The following is a 20,270-nucleotide window of genomic DNA, read 5'->3' as shown; positions in this document are numbered from 1 at the left end:
ATACACCTCTAGAGGCTTTGGGTCTCTCCTTCCTTCTTCCCAAGCGCTCAGAATCGTTCCTAAGAGTGTAAGTTAGCCACATGTACTCATTGGTATGCTAATGAAAATAAATCACTAAGTATCATGACATCCTTTACAGTGTTATTCTCTTTTCATATAGATATAATTTTTTTTCTGAGCGGGAGGCACTGCGTGGGAGACAAGCCATTTTATATTCATCTATTTGAATATTAATACTGCTGTACCATCCATCATATGCTTGATGTGTTGGTGACCCCAGATATTAAATTCCTTGCTCTCTTGTACTTTGAGTAAACCTTTGATTGGAGAGAACAGATTCTCCAGACTGGCTGGAAGCCAGGCCTCTCTCTCTTTCCAAACTACTAGCACAGTGGGACCTTAGGTAACCTTGAACAAATGACTTTGCTTCTGCAACTTATTTCTCTATCTTTGTGAAATTAGGGCAATGATGTGTTCAACCTATTTCTTTCCTTGGGGGATATGATTAATGGAAAGAAAGTTTACAAAGCACCTTGGCTACTTAGAGGAGATATTCTGTGGAAAACAATCACAGGAAATCTTTTAAATCAGAAGCCCTCTGGGTGATGTGTTGTCCGAATACAAAATAGTCGCATTTCTGTTTTGTGTTTTGCAAATTAGGTACCAGACATAATTGGTATTAAGTTGCATAGGCATTTTGTCATCCAATGATGATCTATCTATCTATCTATCCATCTCTACCATATATATTTAGATATACATTTATGTATATGCTTTGGTTTGTGTTTGCCTCCCCAGTGTGGCCACAAAATTTCAACTCTTCCTTACCCTTTCTACCATGAATTTGACCATAAAGAAGGTCTCTGATCAATCTGGTCTGGTCTGAGAGTAGATCCTAAGACCTTCTTTGTTCCAGAGGGGTACTGTCTCACACCTTGGTGGGCAAATGCTGCCTGGAAGATTCTGAATAGACAGCCCTTGATGGGTGTCCCCACCCAGTCAATTAGCAATCATTTCTATGCAATGAGGTCTATACAAAAACTCGAAAGGCAGGGTTGGCAGAGCTTCTGGGCAGCAGAACACATGGAGGTGCTGGAGGAGGCTGTGCCTGTAGAGGGTTTCAGAACTCGGCACCCCTTCCCACACATCTCACTCAACACCTTGCTTTTTTCTATCCCTTATAATGTCTTATTAAAAATCACTGGCAAATATAGGTACTTCTCTGACTTCCATGAGTTGCTTGAATAAATCAATAGCAGGAGAGAAGATTATGGGAACCCTGATTTGTAGCTTGTCTTAAGTTTCAAACAATATGACTGGCATGGGAAAGCCAAGAGGCAGCCTTGGAGCTGAGGCTTGTGGGCTTTGATGCTACCTTCATGTAGACAGTACCAGAATCACATTAGAGGATGCCTAGTGGTGTCTACAGCAGAACTGCTGCCTGGCTTGCTGTGGAGAGAAAGGCTTACATGTGTCAGAGTCACAGAACTTCTGTGTTGTTTGGGGTGTTAGAGCAGAGGGAAAACAGGTGACTTGCTTATCTTAGACAAATTGATTCTTTAAGAACAACAAACTTCGCGGGTGGGGAAGGGAAACGGGGACCAAGACATGAAAAAGGGTATCAATGTTTGTGAAGTAATGTACCTTCTATCTGGTGACTATAATATAACCCTTCTATTAATTACAATAAAAATATATGGAAAAAGAAAAAAGAACAACAAACTTAATAGTAATATAAGAGCGACAAGATTGGTAAAATACTTCATTACTTTAGTGATTTTTTTTTTTAGTAAATATCAGAAAACCTTTTTTTTTTAAATTGGTTATAAGGTTTGATTGGAAACTGTCCCCGATCTCTTTTTGCACAAGGCTAGTGCTCTACCAATTTGAACCATAGCGCCACTTCTGGTTTTTGAGTGGTTAATTGTAGATAAGAGTCTCACAAAGACTTTTCTGCCCTGGCTGGCATTGAACTGAGTTTGTCAGATCTCAGCCTCCTGAGTGGCTAGGAATACAGGTGTGAAATACCCTGGCTTTTTTTTCTTTCTTTCCTTTTTTATTTTTTCATTGTGGGTGATAGTGGGGTTTGGACTCAGGGCATTTCACTTGCTAGGAAAGTGTTCTGATGTTTGAACCACACCTTTAACTCTTCCTTCTTTACATTATTTTTTAGATAGGATCTCATATTTTTGCCTGGGGTGAGTTTGAGTTTGGGTTTGACTTAGGATCATAGACTTCCTACCTGTACCCTCCCATATTCTGCTTTTTTTTTAAAACATGGAATTTCACTAAGGTTCTGCTTGGGCTATCCTTGAACCACTGTTCTAATCTCTGCCTCTTGAGTAGCTGTGATTACTGCCATAAACCTCTAAGCCCAGAATAGAACAACTTTTGAATTAACCATTCCTTGAAGAAAATGATGGAGTAGCTAAGCACTAACGACCTTTGCCAATGATTTCCATGAACCACTTATTAGGAAAGGCAGACCTAAACCTGAACCACCAAAGCAGAATACACTGTGCAGAAAACCTTGATAATTTGCCAAGAAATAAAGCATAGCTATTGCTCATCAAAATTTTTTTTTTTTTACTTTTGGAAAACAGATAGAGGATGGGGTTGGTGATATAGCTCAGGGGTAAACTACTTCCCTAGCATGTACATAGCACTGGGTTGAGTTGCCAGATCTGCAAAAACCAAACCAAGCCAACACCAAAATAAAACCAAACCAAATCAAAGCAAACCATTGAAACAGTACGTTATGCAGAGGAGCTTTTCCTAGGGCATTCCTTGACTCTGGAAGTTAACCATACTTATTAGTTTCCTCAATAACCCTCTCATAATTGCATAGAATGAGGTCATTTGGCATGGTGGTTTGTGCATCAAAAGATTATAGGTGTGTGGACTCTCAGCAATTACCAGACAAAAATGTCTTTAGGAATAAAATGGGAGATTTCAGAAGTCCTCTTTAACATTCATTTAATGTACTTTTCAGAATGATTATTCCTCAAATAGTTGTTGAACACCTACTATGTGTATTGATTAATTCTTTTCTGCCAGATACTCTAAAAGGCGCTAGTAAAGGGCAAGAGTTGTCTAATAGAGTAGTGTGGAATAAGAAAGATCAGAGGTAAGTGTGTAATTGCAATCCAGTAAAACATGTTCAAAGAGGTAATTAAACACAGAAATCTCCTGGCACAAAACATAGCCAAGGACAGCATTTCTTTTTTTTCATATATTTTTTATTGTAATTAATAGAAGGGTTACATTATATTTGCCAGATAGAAGGTGCATTAATTCACCTCTTTCTCATGTCTTGGTCCCCATTTCCTTCCCCCCAACCCCCACCCCCCATCTTGTTTTCCCCCCTTCCCTATCCAATTTCAAATAACCAAATACAAATATATCCAATATATCAGATAACGAAGTGAGATACTGTAGCAATATGAGATAACCAAGGGACAGCTATATAAAGTTTTAACATGATTTGTTTTCTGTTGAATATTTATAATGCATGTTACTGTGTTAAAGAAGTGTATATATGAAGTTTGGCAGTTAGATATGCTCCTCAAATTAATGAGCATGGAATGTATCTCTCAACTTGATATTTTTTGCTTTTTTCTCATTTTCCTTTCTTCTCTTTTGACAAGGTTCTTGTTTAATATCTCACAGATTACTCATGTTCTCTAGGACATTATTTAGGAAACTGGAAAAACATGTGGATGATTTTCCATTTTTATCAGAAAGCTCTATTAGTTGAGAGACTATATTCTCCAAAGATTCTGCTAATGGAGGTTAATGTAGCTTCAGATCATGACTGCAATGAATATCCCCACAGTAATAAATAATAACGTTCCTCATCATCACATATGTAAAATATTGAAGTGATGATGAATGGAATTTGGGAAAATTGGATTATTAGCTAGAAATGAAGTAATCTGAGATGTAAATAACAAACAGCTGCTTCCTGTTTTGCTCTAATTAATCTAATATGTCTGACACAAGAAATAATCCAGGAGGTATACATTTTCAGAACAAACATGTATTTGAGACTAAACTGCAGGCTAAACTACTGCATATTGACTCCAGTTCTGTGGAAATCAGAGAAACGGGGATATTGTAGAGCTTTTGTGCTGCTGTTGGGACATGGATTTGAATTCAGAGCCTGGGGATTCTTGCTTATTCACTCAAGGTTGGTACTCTATCACTTGAGCTATAGCACTACTTCTGGCTTTTGGCTGGTTAATTAGAGATAATCTCTAATTAACACACTTATCTGTGTCCAAGCTGGCTTCCGACAATGGTCCTCAGATGTCAGCCTCCAGAGTAGCTAGGATTATAGGCAAGAGTCACTGGTGCTTTCTAAGAGTTACTGTTTGTTTTTTAATCCTTGCAATCTTTGGAAACAATTGTAGATGTCAATAAACTCTAATAACCACAAGTGAATTCTTTAAGCTTCTGACTTTTGCTGATCTTAGGCTGATCCTAGATTTCTTCTGGGTTTTCCCTACATCCTTTACCCTCCATTTCCCCAGGATCAACTCCAGAGAGTTGCTAAGTCTCTGTCTTGTGCAAAACAGTGATTCCCAGTGACTGTGCCACTCTCAGTTTCCATACTATGCCTTCTCTGTGCTACAATTCCCAGCGATCTTCTGTTATTAGCTGCTTTCTCCTCAGGCAGACCAAGCGATGTTAGGATCACCTCTTAATCTGTCACAAGGCACTTTCAACCCAGGAGGAATTCCAGGTAGGTTCTATTTTCACATGTCTCCAGAATCTGATTACACCTTTTCCTGTGCATTAGTTCCTACTGTGGTCCCAGCCACCACCATCTTATCCTGGGCTATTGACATAGCTCTTGGCTACTTCCCTTGATCTCACTAACCCATAATAAACCACAGGTTCTTTCTTATCATAGATTAGATTGATGTCATTAGATTAGATTATTCGATTGTCACTCCTCTATCCCACACATTTCCCTCCCCAGCCACCATGTCACTTGTCTTACGCCTTGTCCCTCTTCTTCAAGTCTTTTACTCTAGGGTAGGACTCTTGAACACAAGGTTCTTCACCCCAGAAACATCCATGCCTAGACCTCTTTTTTTTCTTCTTCTCAAGGATCACCTTTTCAGCATCCACAGTATTTTTAATTGCAACTGGACTTCTGAGTTTCCTACACTGTTTCAGTTTCTCTGTTCAGCAACTTATAACTACCACCCAACTTTCTTTTACATAGTGTGATTTCCAATCAGCCATTTCTCTCCACATAAATAAGGGCTTTGTGTCTCAGTAATACATTCCTCATGCCAAGAACAATGCTGAATTAATAACTATTGAATGAAGGAATGACTGCTTCACCTTTTGGGTTTAATCAACCTTCTGCCTCAGAGCTCTAGCAGCAGTTGCAAAACAGGAATTCAGATGGTCCTTGTTCAGATGTGAAGAGCATGTTGTCCTTACGATTTTAATGATACTCTCCCCTCCATCCTCAGTTTTCCTTCTGATCTGAAGAATTGTTACATTACCAAGCCTTTCTTTTCTTTCCACTCTGCTGCCACTTGGATCTCTGGACATTACTTGTTTGCATGGGAGTGAAGGGTCCAGGCATAGATGGTCCTTCTTAAATAATGTTTATGACGCCTTTTGGGCTCTCCTCATCCTGGCATCAAAGCTCAGCTGGCTGGTGGTACTTGGGCCACATAAGATGCAAACCACAACATCTGGGAGGCTTCACCGGTGTTTCTTGATCCATTGGCTTTTGTTGGATTATAACTAGTGGCCAGAATGATTAACCTATAAATAGAATTTGATTTATGCCTCTTTTTTCCATATATTTTTATTGTGATTAATAGAAGGGTTACATTATGTTCACCTTATGCCCCATCTTGTTGGCGGATTTCCTCTTACTTTTCCCTCCCTCTCTATGCAGAGATACAAAAGAACATCTGCCGTTTCTCTCCACTGCTTGTCATTTTTCATGAAAATTTCTTAGGGCCTTTGGCAATCAGGAAACTTCAGTGTGGACTCCCCGTTCCACAATTCTTAGAACCATGTTAAGTAGCCTTGACACTGGCCCCATCCCCAAACAGTACTTTGAGTGTGCTGCACCTGGAGAAACATTTACATTTCTCTGATATTTGCTTCCCTTTTGTAAGCTGGCATATAATAACTAGCCTCATATCTTTTATCAATTCATTAAAAATATCTTTCGAGTTACACTTTTGAAGGTCTTTTATAGTTTAAGCCTTATAACCCTCTTTTCAAAGAGTGCTAGCAGAATATAGGCATGAAATAATAGTAATTAATGATGATAATAAATTTATATATCCGAGAAACATAGCTTATAATACTTAGTGGAAAGACAAGGGCTTTGCAGCAAGCCGATCAGAATGTGAACTCTTCTCAATAGTTACAACCCATGCCTATCATTGCCTCTCGTAGCCTACTTTCCGAACTCCTCAAAAGGGTAGCCTGACTAGCTTTCAGGCCAATTGATCTTCAGGAGAAAGGGACTTGAGTTCGTGGGGGAGGAGGATCATGATGGAGAGCAAAGAACAGTGCTCTGCTCTTGTGGATTCTTTTTCTTCTCGGCTTTTCCTAGACTCTTTCTGTGGACTTCATCACTTCTTTGCACCTATTCTAGGTATTAGAATTCAGTGTGGAAAAGAAGAGTTTTGCCCTTATTTTAGAGGTGGTGAAAAAAGGTAAGTAAAAGGAAAAATATGAATAAATGCACAGTACTAGATGATGGTATATACTAAGAATGGTCAACATGAGGGTAAGGATGAGAGTGAGTGGCTGTGATGGGGAAGGGAAACTATATTAAAAGAGGATAGAGAAGGTCCTCAAGTGAGAAGGTGGCAAAGAGTGATTTCCATCCATCCATTGCGTCTCTAGGTAACTGCTCTCATTGAAGATGCTTCCATTTTCTCCAGCTTCTTCATGTAGACGGGAGACACATAGCTCGGCAGACCTATGTTCTTTCAAGTTTGTTTCCTATGGAAGGAGCCAGGGTAACAGTTAGTTCTGAATCATAGTGGCTATTTGCATAAATAAATTTACCCCTGAGATTTTATTATTGAAATAACTTCATAGTTTTCATAGCCAACAAATATCACCCAAACGCATCCTTTCATAACTCCATCATCAACATGAAGATGCCATCATCTTGAATTTTGTGAGTCACTGTGGAAGGCTGGCTGGTCTGTGTGTATCCATCCCCCTCTCTCCATTCTCTCTGAGAGGTTTTCTGTAGCATCATTTCTCTTTTTTTTTTTTGCCAGTCTGGGGCTTGAACTCAGAGCCTGGGCACTGTCCTTGGATACTTTCTGTTCTGGGCTAGCCCTCTGCCACTTGAGCCATAGCACCATGTCTGGCTTTTTCTGAGTATGTGGTACCAAGGAATTGAACCCATGCCTTCGGGCATGCTAGGCAGGCACTCTACCTCTAGGCTACGCTCCTGGCCCTGTAGCATCATTTCTCAGCTTCCTTAGACTATTCAAGTGCAGGTGCAGGATCCAGCAATTTTAAGGCTGGCTCAGCAGTAAGAGTATGAAGGGCCACATTTAGATGGTTTCCTGAGGCTTGGCATCTGCATTCCTGAGTTGCAGCCTTGTATTCTCGAGTATAGTGTTTCCAGGTTCTCAAGGGAGTAGTTACCCTCGAGAATGTCTCCTGTGCCTTGGGATTCATTCATGGATCTCCTGAGCACCCCCAGACCTCCCTGATACAGCTTCTTTATTGCTCATTCTTGAACAACAAGTGAAACTTATCCCCTTCCACTTCAGCAGATGTTTTCCTCTTTAAGGGAGGTTTATTTCTTCTTTACCTTCCTCTTCCTTTACAAAACACAAAACAAACAATCCCTTCTTAGTGCTTAAATTACACAAAACCCACCTCGGTGGAGTTGCCATGTATCTCTTTTCTGCTTTTCTATGAGCCCAACAGATTCCCAAATTTACCTTCCAAGCACATCTTTTATTATTACCCTCATTTGTCTTTCAAAGTCTTTCAAAGCTATCTCTACCATGTGCTTACTAATAAAGAATTTTATGAGAAGGAAGGACAAAGGGGCTTTGCAGAGATGATTTTTCCTCCTCTTTAGTATTTGTCTATTTCCTTGGTAACACAATTATCCTGAAAGCAAATGATCATCATGAAATCCAGGGAAGCAGATCCATCTAAAACAACACTCAAGATGGCTGTTTGGGAAAGTGCTCTTGGTCAACTCTGTTAGAACAGCTCTGAAATATAGGTCAGGTCAGCTATATAAATTTCTAAGATGATACTTTCAGGCACTAAATGTTACTCATAAAACATTAAGAGGAATTCAATGTGGTTTTAAAATTTAGTACAAATGTCAAATTGGAAAATAAGCCAAAAGGTAATATAAATTTAATTTCTATATTTAGCATTGGAAAAAATCACAGAAATAAACACTGAGGGTATGACTCTAGTGGTAGAGTGCCTGCCTAGCAAATATGAGGCTGAATGTTCAAACACCACTGACCCCTAAAAGAAAAAGAACATTACAGAAATCCCTTGGCCAGTCATTGTGGAAAATTTAGGTTTAGAGCCATGGATGTTGAAATTCCAATAGTATTCACTTATTCACAGGAAGTCAAGAATTTCCTAAAATCATCAAATGGATAATATTATTACTTGATTTTAATATAGTTCTAGAAAGTATGATTTCAGGTATTTAATATACTAATTATTTTCTTTCATTGATATAACTTAATGAGTTAGAATGTTTTTCATTTGAATGACTTGTCTTGATAGAATTGAATCAATGAGTTTATATAGTGCAGCATTTTTTATCTTAGTGTGTATAAGACTAAAATCTTAGTGATGATAAACTGCAATTATTTGGCACAGGAATTATTGTTTTTAAGAAAACACTATTGCAGTGTTTAAGGAATTAGCATGGAAAACTAGATTTGGAGTAATGATGGTTTTAAGAGGAAATATATTTTCAGTGTCTTAGTATGCAAATAGTGATCTGCTAATTGCAAAATTATCCCCGTTTATTCAATTTCTCTAAAGAAATTCCATTACATTTTACCAAGCTCATTCGTTCTTTTATATGTATGTGAAAATAGTAAAATTATATTCCTTTAAAAGAGTATTTTATCCTTCAGACTATTTAGGAACCAGCTGGGTCTTCTCCTGGTTTAATATACTTTATAGATTAGATTCTGGAAAATATCCATGTTTATGACAGACACATTCTAAATCATTTCAATGTTTGTGGCTTCCCAGAGAAAAAAGCCAACATCTTTGATGGAGCCAAAGTTTTTCCATTTCCATAGGCTTTCATTTCCATCTCAAGTTTCTGCATCATTTCTATCAAATGCCGTGTGCTTGGTGATTATTTTCTTCCTGAATATGTCTTTCAACCACCAATCCTCACATTTTAATAATTTAGTTGCAAAAAAAAAAGAAAATAACATGTAACTTGCTTCTCCTTTTTCTTTTTTTTTTCCTGTGTCCTCTTCAAAAACAAAGTCCATAATTTAGTGTCTCAGCAAAGGCAAATTGGAGTCCAACTTCCTATTCTTTGTTTCTGAGAAAGGTAGGCATTAGAGAAATGACAGTGATCACAGATCCAGATCCTGCCTTGGAGAAAGGATGAGGTTTGGGGTGTGGTTCAGAGGTGGGGCACTTGCCCAGCATGTGTGAGGGCTACAGTTGGTTAGAGCCAGAGCCAGATGGGAGAGCAAGAGAGGAATTTGGTAAGTTCATCTGAACACCTCTTGCTAAAATGATCAAGATCTCTTTCCTCTACCACAGAGCAACGTAGTGTTTGAAATCACCTGTCATATGGTACAGCTCTTTCAGGAAGCTATTGCTTACATTTTCCATTGACTGGTCCTATTGCTATTTTTAGTTGCTGTTGGATGCCAGTGGCTGGAGTTAACAAGACCAGATCATGGGCTCTGTGCTGATCAGATGCTTTTGCACCGAGAACTTGACTCTTCCCACATGGGCAACATATTCAAGCTTTCTCGGGGCCTTCATATTCCTGTGCTCTTGTCTCTGTGTGATTGCTGCTGGAGTAAATGAACCTAGAGGAAAAGCCAGGGATATTCTCTGTAATAAGGCAGGTCGTTATGTTCTTCTTGACTTCCTGTTTCAAGTGAGGAAGAATTTTTCTGTAGGATAGGCATTTAGCCAGAAATGTGCATCCTGCCTGCTCTGGTTTGAGTTCACATTATTTGATTATATCACATAAATTTCATTCTCTAAAATAAGGAAACTGGTCATCAGTGTTTCTTGGTCTTCACATCCAAATTATCCTAAATAGAGGAATAAAAACATATATCTTAAATTGCCACATCAGATGGAGCTAAATGGGTCACAAGTCCTCTTTTGCCTATAGGATGCTGTAAAATCTTGCCCTTGGTAGGGCCTAATAATCACTTGGCTCTAATTATCTTTCTGCTATATCACTTGCTTCCATGAAGATAACCTCTTTATGCATGTTTAAGGTTTATGGTCATTGTGCCTTTGCTTCCTTGTCCTCTGAGCATTGAATGTGCTTTAGCTTTTCTTTCTCTCTTAATTCTATGTCTTAAGATTTGCTTCAGATGCCTGTTCCCTAGCAAGTTATTTCAGAAATAATCCCTATCCTTAGTTTAACCATGTCTCTTATTATACAAACTTACTTGCTTTGTTTCTGTATTTATAATCTTTTCTATTTAAAACATATTTATACATATAAATATAATTTATGTATATTTATGTTTCTCTATACATTTATTCCTACTTACATATGTTATATTCTATTTCTGCAGGTATTAGTATTGTTATTTGAACTAAGGGTCTTTTGCATATTAGGCAGGCACTTTTACCACTGAAACCAAACCAAACCAACCAAAACAATACTACACAAAAATTCCAACAACTCAGAAATCCTTCTGTTGAGCCAACATCATCACAAGCTTGTTTTATCACATAGCTAATATTTTAAGTCTTTAACAATTCCTAAGGTCCTTTTTCATATAGGATTTCATTTTATTCCTACAACAGCCTTTGGGGCTAGATATACTACAATGTTATTCTGGTATTACCCACTTTCAGAGAATTAGTGCTAACTCCTAAATTAAGGGTACAGTCCTGGACAAGACAGCCCTCATTTTAGATGACAGTCCCAAGTTGTAGGGTCATTTTGTCACCTAATTTTCTGGAGATTCCCGTAATCATGGAAACAGTGAACTTGGTTCTCAGGGATATGTGTAACTCATAATCCAACTTCTTAAAGAAATGTGAAGTTTACAATGGTCATGATGACATGAAATTACTCTGCCTTTTAGGAATCCATCATGGTTCAAGAGAAAAGGCTTAACTCAGAGCTCTCCTAAGAAAGGAGCCCATTGATGTTCGGAACAATGAATTATTAGCCATTGATTTGAAGGTACTTGTATGACTGGCACATATACTTCTGCAGACCTGGAAGTGGAGGCACAGCTGGGTCACTGTTCTCTTCATTGCACTATGGAACTATGAAACAGAATACATTAATATCCTAGTCTAGTATCATTAGTATCATGACCAGAACATTTGTTATCGAAAGTTATCTATGTTAACTATGTGTCTAATCTATCTACCTCATCCATACACTTATTTACCAACATACCATCTGAGAAGCTTCCAGAATCCTTGGAAGACTAGGCTAAGTACAAGTTAGGCTGAAGACTCTAGGCATGGCTTATGTATGACTAGATTATTTTTATAGCACTGCTTCTTGTTTTGATTTTATGTGCTGGTATTGGGGTTTCCTGGCCAGTCTGGGCTCAAACCAGGCCTCTCAGATCTCAGCCTTCTAAGTAGCTAGGATTAGAGATGTGGGCAGAAAACACTCCTTATTCCTTCTTCCCTAATTTTCCCCTCACGTATTTCTTTCTTCCTTTTTCAGTTTATAGAATGATTTTCTAAAACTTCTTTCCCTGCATGGTGATATCACCCTGGTAATATAACACTTGGTATGTTCCAGGCATAATCTCATGTGTATTACATCTAGTAACACACCTAATCCTTACTATTATCAATTTCATTTTACACATGGGGGAATGTTGTTTAATGAACTTTCCAGAGTCTCTCAAATGCTTAGTAGCCGGCCTGGTTTTTTTTTATTAAAGAATTTATTAACATTGATTTTTACACCATATTTCAAATGATGTATTTAACAAACAAGTATTCAAGAAGGGAATCTCTATATAAAATCACTGGCACTTAGATTTTACAACGTAATTAACATTAGGCTGAGGGTTTAGCCAGCTGTCGGAACTCTAATCATAACCATGTCACTAAGTTGCCTCTTAAGCAAAAATAACTTCATCTCTGAAAACTGGGTCAAATTTTTGGCATTGTTCTTTAAAGTTCATTTCTAAGTCAAGTTGTATAATCTGCCCAAACTGTAGTTTATTATCTTTTAAACAAGGGAAAACCACAGTAACAACAGAACCCCAAAACAACAACAATAGCAACAGCAAAGCCCTTCCTCCACATGGTGCCTTAAGGACAGAATAAAAACAAACAAACAAGTCTACCATCATATGCTCTCTATTTGTGCTTTTCCTTCTCCCAGGACAGTGCAGAGAATGCTGGGGAAGGGCTTGCTACATGCTGCTTGAGGTGCTTGTTCACTCTCTTTTGGGCGTGCAGTCAGACTGCACCCAAGAGACACCAGCAGAAATAACCTTCCGAAAAATCCCCAGCAAGGAGCTGACTCCTGCTCTTTATCACAACATACAGCTGTGTCCAAGTCCTTTCAAAGGGAGAATTGGCTTGTTTTCTCTTCCAAACTAACACTTTCAAGAAAGTATGCTGCAGTGCCTGGAAAATCCAATATGTCAAATCACAGTACAGGAGTCAGTTTTACTCCCTGGGGCCATTTTTCTTTCTGTCTGTTCTTTGACCCTGTGACGCCTGCAGCAGAGAAATTGTGGGCCCAGGCCTTTGACACAGGCTTCTTGTGCTAGAAGTGGAGAGAAAAGAGGCACAGTCATTTCTACCCTGCCTTTCACTGTACTGCTCCTAGGGCCTTGGTGACACTGCATAACCCCTAGCTCAACATTTAGTTGGCTCTGTGGATTTTTCTTGTCCCTTTCAACACAAACAATTATCAGTCTCTCTGATTAATTCCCCTTTGTTTTGCTTGATTTTTAGTTTTCCACTGAACCACTGTTAAGTATTAGCAGTAAGCTTTGACGGCAGGGTTATTGTCTTCTTCTGTTCTTTGTTGAGTGTTCTTTGTTGATACTTGCTTGATACAGATATCTAATAGATGATTACTGAAAGGAATATGTGTCTTTTGGCTGTCTCATCATTAGTACGTTCTAGAACTTTCTACTGTCCATCTCAGCTATAATTCATTAAGCATTTACATTGATGTTGCTCACTCCATTAATCCTACAGGATTTCCTTAGACACTTCCCTCTCAGCCCTCCAAATCCTAAGACAGCTTGGTTGAATGGGACAAAAGTGAGGTGGGAGCAGATAGACCTGGTTTGTCACCAGGAAACTTACTGTGGTGATGCTAGGCAAGTGTTTCTCCATCTCCAGTCTTGGCTTTCTAGATGTAAAAGGGGACAACAGCATCCAGAGCTGTTCTTATTTTCTAGCTTGGATCGTACCTTGCTGTGAATTAGAAAAGTGAAACTCTATTGGTCAAATGACTTTAGCTTAAGAAAGCTGAGTGTGGGCTGGATTTATGTGTCTGCTAGCTCCACTGGCTAACATAGTTTCCTGTAGGACAGTCAAGGCACCTCTTAAGACTGCCTATACAAAGCTGGCATAAAGCCATATGAGATTGTGTTTGTGAAGAGCCTGGCAGGAAGCAGAGAATAAAAGTAATGAACACGATACCATGTTACTTCATTGTATATTCACTTCTACTCCTCCTAATCTCCTCTCCTGCCAACCTCAAGTCCTCTATCTGTCTCATACTCTGAGAACACTGGGCATAACACTGAGTCATCAGTAGAGTTTGTCTCCTCTTTGGTGTTATGTCCCTGCCTGTACACCCATTTCAAGAATCCTTGTTCTTCTCCCTCCCCCAAACACATGTATTTCTGGATAGAAGTTGATTTAAGGATTTGGAGCCTTAGATCTGTAATTTTGGATGAGCAAACTTTGTTACTGGAGATAGCTGTGGCAGCACTAAATCCCAGTGGGAGCCCTTTGGGAAAATTCTGATGCATTCTTGGGTCACATAGCAGCTGATCCTTCTGGGAAATATGGTGGATTTGATGGAAGGAGTTTCTCAGAAAGCCTGTTATTAATTGAAACAGATCCTCTGAGTATGCTTTTGAAAACATAACATTTTGATAGCCCAACCTATAACAGATTCTAAAATAAACCCATACACTTTAAACCAAAGAATGTATTCATTAACATTCCCTGTATTTCCATGACACCATCTTGCCACTACATCAGGCCTAGTTTGTGCTCCTAGTTTCCTTCTTCTTTGCTTTAAATTATTTTTTCCCTCATCTCCGCTCCCCCAAGTTACTCTAAGAAAGCACTTAGGATTGCTCAAATCTTTGAGCTGTCATTTGTAGAATATGGGACAGAGTAGGGTAGCAGATGCTAATTTCATCCTGGCCCTTAGTGTGTCCTAAATTCCAAACAAGAATTCCAAACAAGAGCTCCACACAAGGACAAGATTTGCTACACTTTGCTAGAATGTTGAGATGGAGGATGGATAGGGCTGTGAATCATAACAAAGATAGCAGAACTTTCTGCTACAGTGACTGACTCAGTTGAGAGGGCCAGAATTCAGATGCTAAATGTTCCAGGGGCAAGAGCCTACCATGAACAACAGATGAAAGATTCATGATCCTGTAGATAGTCATTTTAAAATTTGGACTCTGTTAGCTTATTGTTAAAATGACAGAGTGACTAAGTCCTAGGCCATGAAGATGGATGATCTGTATTTGAATCTTGTCTCCTTCAACTCTATCTTCAAGGACTAGCATTCTACCACTTGAGCCACAGCACCACTTTTTTCCCCTCTATGTATGTGGTACCAAGAGAATCAAACCTAGGGCTTCATGAATGCTAGGCAAGCACTCTAGCACTAGGCCACTCTCCTGGTGCCCCGTCTCTCAGATTTCTATTCAGCAAACTGTGGGTAGCAGTAATACACAATCAGGTTATTAGGCAATTAAATAATGCAGATAAAAAGTCTGGCTAGATGCAGATCCCAGCTACTCAGGAGGCTGAGCTCTGAAGATCTTGGTTTGAGGCCAGGTTGAACAGAACAGTTTGTAAGATTCTTTATCACCTCCCACAATATAAAACCAGAAGTGGAATTGGGGCTCAAGTGGCAGAGTGCTAAGTTCAGGGACAGCAACCAGGTCCTGAGTTCAAGCCCCAGGACTGACACCCCTGCAAAAGAAATGTCAAGAACAAAGAGCTACCACATTGAGAAAGTGTTAATAACTGTTAGTTGGCAATTCCTACTTGAAATAATAGTGACTTCAAAAGGATTCTCCTTTAGTCCAAGGAATACTCATTTAAAACACAATATCCTTTGTATACAAATACCACATCTTGTTGATCCACTCATCAACTGAGGGACATCTAGATTGGTTCCATATCTTTGCTATGGTAAATAGTGCTGCAATGAACATTGTTGTGCTGGTGGATTTAGTATGTCCTTGTTTCTGGATGATTGGGTAAATGCCAAGTAGTGGAATTACTGGGTTATAGGGGAGCCCTATGTTTAGTCTTTTGAGGAACTGCCATACTGCTTTCCATACTAGCTGAAGGAGTTTGCACTCCCACCAACAGTGTAGTAGTGATCCCTCCTGGCCACATCCCCTCCAGCATCTGTTGTTATTAGTTTTCTTGATCTTGGCCATTCTAACTGGAGTGAGGTGGAATCTTAGAGTTGTTTTGATTTGCATTTCTTTTATGACCAGAGATGCTGAGCATTTCTTCATGTGTCTATAGACCATTTTTGTTTTTTCTTCAGAGAAGACTCTCTTTAAGTCTTTGGCCCATTTTTTAATGGGATGGTTGTTACTTTGGAGATTAGTTTTGGAGTGGTTCAATTTTTTGAGCTGTTGATATATTTTAGATATGAGGCCTTTGTCTGTTGTATGGTTGGTGAAGATCTTCTCCCACTCTGTAGGCTTCCTAATTAGTTTACTAGCTATGTCCTTTGCCATACAAAAGCTCTGCAGTTTAATGAGGTCCCACTTATCCAGCCTTTCTCTGATTTGGTATTTGTACACAATGGAATTCTATGCTGCTGTCAGAAAGAATGACATTGCCCCATTTGTTAGGAAATGGAAAGACTTAGAAAAGATCATATTAAGTGAAGTAAGCCAGACTCAAAGGAACTTAGGCTCAATGGTTTCCCTCATTTGTCATAATCAGTAGAAACCTTGGGCTCTCCTAGCAGAGATTTGCAATAGAGCAAAACCTTGATACAAAAGGCCAAATAGTAGGACGCTCAATGAAAGGATCTCTAGGATATAGAAACATAAGCCATATAATGAATGTTGTTCTTAAGGTACTATGTCATCTCTCATCTCTTTTGATGTCCCTTGGTTATCTCATACTGTTACAGTATCTCACTTTGTAACCTGATATATCAGATATATTTGTATTTGTTTATTTGAAATTGGATAGGGAAAGGGGGAAAACAAGATGAGGGGTGGGGGTGGGGGGGAGGGAAATAGGGACCAAGACATGTGAAAGGGTATCAATGTATGGGAATTAATGCACCATCTATCTGGCAAATGTCATGTAACCCTTCTATTAATTACAATAAAAAATATATGGAAAAAAACCACAATATCCTGTGGCTTGTGCTACTTGGAATCCTAGAGAGGTGCTCTATGTTTTGCTATGCTGTGCAGGATGATGTTGTACCATGACCAGGAGACCTGAATACCTGGATTTCAATATTAGTTCTGATTCTGTTACTATTAGAATATAATTTAGAATACTTCATCTAAGAGAAGTTTGCCTCCATTTTCTAAACAAAAGGTTTGGAGGAGATTAATTTCATTCTTTTTGGTCACGAAGCTTTGCCATTCTTTGTTATCACACAGCATCTCTGGCTTGTGGAAATAGTGGACTCAGCTCTAGATGAAGGTTTGGCTATTGCTCAGTGGCTGGTTACTGTTATTCTCATGTTTGATCCCACACACTAATTTCAAAAGAGGGAGCTAGTAAAGTCAGAGTTCTGTCAGTGTAGACATCCTTGCTCGGGTGAGTGGCCTTGCAACAGGCATCACAGGCAGGCAGCCCAATGTTTATAACTTATTCAGAAAGAGAAGCAAGAGACATGGGTGGTTTACTTTATGGCTGAATAGCCTCTTTTATTTCCCATGTCTTGGGGAGTCCAACATATTAGAAAGTCAATTCCAGATATTCACTCTTATTCCAAAGCTGTGATCTTTGGAATACAGAATCAGTGGTATTTAACCTCCATTCTAAAGGCTCTGGGAATTTATCTCTTGGGATAAAGTAGTCTGTGGGCCAGTAGTCTACATGAGAATTAATCTATGTACAATAACTTCCTGGAAAACAGAAATAAGATAGTGTATAAATGAGCAGGGAAAGCAGACATAGCCTGTGAGGTCCAAGAATGATTTATTGTTAGAAATCTCTCCATTCTGGGGGTTAAATACAGTCTCTAAAGAATGGATGGCCACACTTTGACATGTGCTATAGGGATCAGCAGTTTTAGGGGCTTGTTTCAGTGCACAGAGGTCACTAGGAAGGAAAATTATGCGTGTGGCACCAATCTGTATCACATCAAATTCCTTCCCCAGGCAATTCCAGGTGATCTCCTCTGTAAGGAACTGAGGTGATTAGCCTGCTCTAGCATTGTTACAGTGTTCAGTCCAGAAAGGACAGAGTGGGCTGGGAGGCATGCTGAGTTTGAGGTAGATGTACAAAATAAGCCTTAGGACATCATCATCATCATCATCATCATCATCATCATCATCATCATCATCACCATCATCATCATCCCCATTAACACATACAGTATATACTTGGTATCCTGGGTTACAGGGTGTAAGGGAGATCTCTGCTGGGGAGGGTGGGGGAAACATAGAAGCTCAGGTTCCATAATGTACTGAGGACAATCAATTCATTTTTCTCATAATGCCAACAACTTCTGCTTATGACATATCCTTTCAACAAATGGAGAATATCACTTTCTCATTTAAACTGAGCACATTAATGCTCACCCTGATTTTGAGAAACAGTTTGCTTTGAGGGAGGCAAATTGTAGTTTCACATAATTAAGGGCAGAGAAACACACAAGCATATCACATAGTGATTTGAACACAGTAATAAATAACATGAAACTAATGGAGAACCTTTGTATCAACTGAGCTTTGGGATATGTGTGCAGGAATTCAAACTTTTGGTTTTGAAATGTATTTGCTATCTATATTCTATCTATCTATCTATCTATCTATCTATCTATCTATCTATCATCTATCTATCTATATCTGCCATTTATTTTTGACCACACATGGTTAAGGCCACAAGTATTAAATATACAGATAAAGTGGCATTACTGTTGTTTATGCCTCTCAGGGGTAGGGTTAAGGCACACATGAAAGAAAGCTTTTCTGGTTTAGTTTAATAAGTTTATAAAAGTATGGGAAATCCTGTCACTTTATCTTGGACATCTTCATAAACCCCATAACATTCATCCTTAGATTCAAACCTGTCTCCCTTTTGTCATTGTCAGTTAAAAATCACCTCTGTTTGCAAATTCATAGACTTCTGGGACTCCATGTCCAGTGGTTCATCTGAGGATGCTTTTGCAATTTGCTGATGTCATTTGATTTTACTGAAATGTACAGAAGCCCATCCATATCTCAGCATCATTTAGCAGTCATCTCCAATGTCTGTGAGGGATTTTGTTACCTGAAGGTAAGAAGGAAGGAGGAAAATTGTCATAAAAATTAAATGTTAGGGAGAGACTAAAGATGAGCACTGACAGAGAAGTCAAAGTCTTTGGTTAGATATGGAATCCCAGCACCCTCAAACATTTCTCCATGGTTTCGAGATTTGTGGCATCATGGAAAGCCTTGACCTTTTAGACATCAGCCATGTCTTAGTATATTTTCTGTTGCTAATAGAACAATACCACAGACTGAGTAATTTACAAAGAAGACAGGCTTCTTGTGGTTCACAGTTGTGTTCTGTAGTTGGGCGCCGGATCTGGTGATGACCATTTTGCTGGTAGTGTTCTCAGGTGGCACAGAATTACACAGGGAGAAAAGGGGAAAACTGGATTTTAAAGAAGGGTCATTTCCCAGAAGACCTGCCGATACACTAATCACAGGCATAGACAAATCCATTCATGGCAGCAGTCTCATAAATCCTTTCAAAGGTTTTATTTGGTCTAATTTCTTCATATCTAAAATGAAGATTAAACTTTAGCACCAGTTGTAAACTATATTCAAACCACAGCAAGCAGCTAGCAGGATGGGGCCCAGGCTTCTCAGGATGGGCTGCTGAGATAGTCAGAGTTAAAAGAACAAACAGATTTTGTGATAGGTATTGCAGATGGAACTTTGCTGATCTTAAAAGTTGCTGTCAAATGGTAAGGGAAATAAACATCACTCAGAAACAGGGTATGCTTAAGGGACATTGCTGTTTCCTCTTATGCCTTGGAGAGGGTAGTGTAGGACTGACCACAGCACATGATGCATGGAGACAGGTGTGAAGAGCAAGACTAATACTGGGGACCACACAGAGTCATTCTGGCTGCTGTGTGACCAACAGCACCTAGGTGGGATAAGGGATGCAGTACAAGTAGGAAGATCCATTAGTATTCAAAGACCAGAAAATGTCTCTGAAGTAAAGAATGCTGCAGTTTATCATGTCACAGGCAGAGTACCACCCAAGCCTTGCCAACCTAGTAAAGTCATTTTCATTTCTCCCTGTTCTGTGCAGGGAGAACAGAAGATATTTTGGAGTATACTTCTTGATGTGACAGGCAATGGTGTGCACAGTTAAGGCATTCAATGGCCTGACCTTTTTCATATATCTTTTATTATAATTAATAGAAGGGTTACATTATATTCACTAGATAGAAGGTGCATTACTTCACATACATTGATACCCTTTCTCATGTCTTGGTCCCCATTTCCCTCCCCCAACCCCTGCCCCTCACCTTGTTTTACCCCCTTTCCTATCCTATTTCAAATAACCAAATACACATATATCCAATATATCAGATAACAAGGTGAAATACTGTAACAATATGAGATAACCAAGGGACA

The sequence above is a fragment of the Megascapheus bottae genome, chromosome 10 (assembly GCF_031878675.1).
Source record: "Megascapheus bottae isolate mThoBot1 chromosome 10, mThoBot2.hap1, whole genome shotgun sequence".
Lineage (NCBI taxonomy): Eukaryota > Metazoa > Chordata > Mammalia > Rodentia > Geomyidae > Megascapheus > Megascapheus bottae.
This window is presented reverse-complemented; position numbering follows the sequence as displayed.